Here is a 2,812-nt window from a genome sequence, read left to right as displayed (position 1 = left end):
GGGAAAAATAAATAAAAATAGCAGGATACATTATAGTAACCTACTTGGATTTTCTATTAACTTGATTTGAAATCCTGTATTGCCCTCACCATCTTGCTTTGACTGATTTTCCTCTATTCTGCTTTGCTTGATAGTACCAAGTTTGAAAGTTGTAGGCATAACTGTGAACACAAAAAGAATCATTATGATGCCCATTCCGGTTGACTATTATTTTCTTTTAAAGTCCTGTAATGTCTCCAATGCTTTGGTTTTATTCTTTACTGTTTAGTTCAATTTTATTATAACTGGCAATTCTTCTTAAAATAGCAAGAGGCAGTATGGTAACCATTGTTGATCACCTTATATTTTGTTTTTACATTATCTATTATGTCCATCCTTTTGATTTGACTGACTCTGTTCTGATATGTCGCATTTGGTTTTATTCTCTTCAAAAAAAGTAATAAGAACTGTGGGAGTAATAAAACCCAAAATGAGTAATTGTCAATGTACAATAGAAAAGAAAAGAAAGTGCTCTAAAGGATATAGCTGCATATATATTTAAGTGTATAAGATAGATAACCATATTACTGAGTGTTTTTTGGATCATTGAACAAAACTGTTTGCACTCTCACTGTTTGAAAATCCACTTTATATGCTTCAATTTTGTAACTTGAACAACTATTTTTTTTTATCTTTTTCTTTTTTATCGGTACTGGGAATCGAACTCATGACCACCTGCTTGCAAGGCAGATGCTTATGCCACTGAGCTAAACCCCCAGCCCCAAACAACTATTTCTAAGATGAGAATATGTAATCTATTAACTAGTAATTTCTTACTGTTTATTTTTTAAATTTTGTGTTACTTGTACCCTTTTTCTGTTTTTTTTTTTTTTTTTTTTTTTTTCTTTTACTCCTTAAATTAAAAAAAAAAGCGCCTGGTAAAACAGAAGCACTTCATCTGCTGGAAGACAAGACTAGGAAAAACACTTGAAGCTAAAGAGTAAGGAAAGATTTTATGAACAAAACCCTAATCTCACAGGAAATATCACAAGGAATCAAACACTGGTATCTCATCATATTAAAAAGTTCTTGCACAGCAAAAGAAACCACCAACACTCAAGAGAAAACCCACAAAATGGGGGAAAAGACTCCAGAGCTGCTGCAGCTGAGTCCAGACTTCAGAGCTGTGCACCCGGACGCCCACCCTATGAGAACTCTAGTGCCTTTTGATTCTAAGTCCAAAATGACCAGTCTCAAGGATCAGCAGGTTGTGAACTAGCTTAAGGAATAACAGGTGCCTCAGAATAAGATTACAGTTGTCAGGGTTGGTACTGTTGGCATAGTCTGTGCCATTAGTATCTTAATGAAAGACTTGGCAGGTGAACTTGCTCTTATTAATATCATGGAAGACAAACTGAAGAGAGAAGAGAGAGATGATGGGTCTCCAGCAGGGCAGCCTTGTCCTTAGAATACCATAAATTGTCCCTGGCAAAGACTATAATGTAACCACAAACACCAAGCTGGTTATTATCACAACCAGGGCATGTCAGTGAGAGGGAGAAAGCCATCTTAATTTGGTGCAGCATAAATGTGGACATCTTTAGGTTCATCATTCATAACGTTGTAAAGTATAGCCCAAACTGAAAATTGCTAGTTGTTTCCAGTCCAGTGGGTATCTTCACCTATGTGGCTTGGAAAATAAGTGGCTTTCCCATGAACCATGCTATTGGATGTGGTTGCAACCTGGATTCAGCCCAATTCCACTACCTGATGAGGGAAAGGCTGGGAGTTCAGCCACTAAGCTGCCATGGATGAATCCTCAGGAAGCATGGAGATTCCAGTGTCGATGTAGAGAAGAGTGAATGTTCCTGGTGTCATCCTCAAGAATCTGTACCCTGAGTTAGGAACTGTTGGGGAAAGAAGCACTGGAAACAGGTTCACAAACAGGTGATTGATTGTGCCTATGAAGTGATCAAATGAAAAGGCTACACTTCCTGGGCCATTGAACTCTCCAGGGAAGATTTGGCAGAAAGTATAATGAAGAATCTTAGGAGAGTGCACCCAGTTTCTACTGTGATTAAAGTACTCTATGGAATAAAGAATAATGTCTTCATTAGTATACCTTGTGTTCTGGGAAAAAATGAGATCTCTGATGTTGTGAAGGTGACTCTGACTCCTCAAGAATCCATTTAAATAAAAGCGTAGATACCCTGTGGGGGATCTACAAGGAGCTGCAGTTTTAAAGGTTTCTAGTGCAACCACATCACTGTCTAGGCTGAAGGAGGGTTTAGTTGGAGGGTTGTGCCAGTTCATTTTATCTGACATGTGGTTGAAACAGTACTATTAAGTTGACCTGGGGTAAAATATCAGGTTCCCAAAGTTAAAAAAAGAAATGGTTCACAAAATCCCACAGTCCTATCCTGATGTTGGATGATATTTCACATGTGTAGTCCTAAACTGGTTATTGTAAATTAGTCCACAATCTTTGAGACACCATGGCCAATGCTGCACAGGCCCCAGTTGCCCTTCAAACCAGTAATATGTTACCGTGCCACACAACTTCACCAACCGAGCCTAGTCTGACTTTTTTCCCAGTTGGTCACTGCTAGGATAATTTCCAAAAGATGAAAAATATTTCCAAAAGATGAGAAGTATAAAATAAAAAACGGCTTTTATTCTGAGAACACAGAGAGAGATGACCAGCACCCCCACCGTTGGCATCTGGCGATCTCTCCAGCGGACATGTGGCGTGGGGGTATGTAAATAGCCTCGGTTTGGGGTGGAACCTAAGGCGGGCATTAGGGATGCACAGGTAGCCAGCCCATTGGTCCTA

The 2,812-nt window shown here is 38.9% G+C and overlaps 1 pseudogene; it reads left to right on the top strand.

Moving 5' to 3' along the window:
- Nucleotides 1–1,222: 1,222 nt before the first annotated feature.
- On the top strand, nt 1,223–2,222 carry LOC100718264 (L-lactate dehydrogenase A chain-like; annotated as a pseudogene).
- Nucleotides 2,223–2,812: the final 590 nt, after the last annotated feature.

The sequence above is a fragment of the Cavia porcellus genome, unplaced genomic scaffold (assembly GCF_034190915.1).
Source record: "Cavia porcellus strain 051 isolate PalLab524CR breed Dunkin Hartley unplaced genomic scaffold, mCavPor4.1 scaffold_3, whole genome shotgun sequence".
In the NCBI taxonomy this organism is placed as follows: domain Eukaryota; kingdom Metazoa; phylum Chordata; class Mammalia; order Rodentia; family Caviidae; genus Cavia; species Cavia porcellus.
Note: the sequence above shows the minus strand (reverse complement) of the source record. Positions and strands in the feature narration are given on the sequence as shown.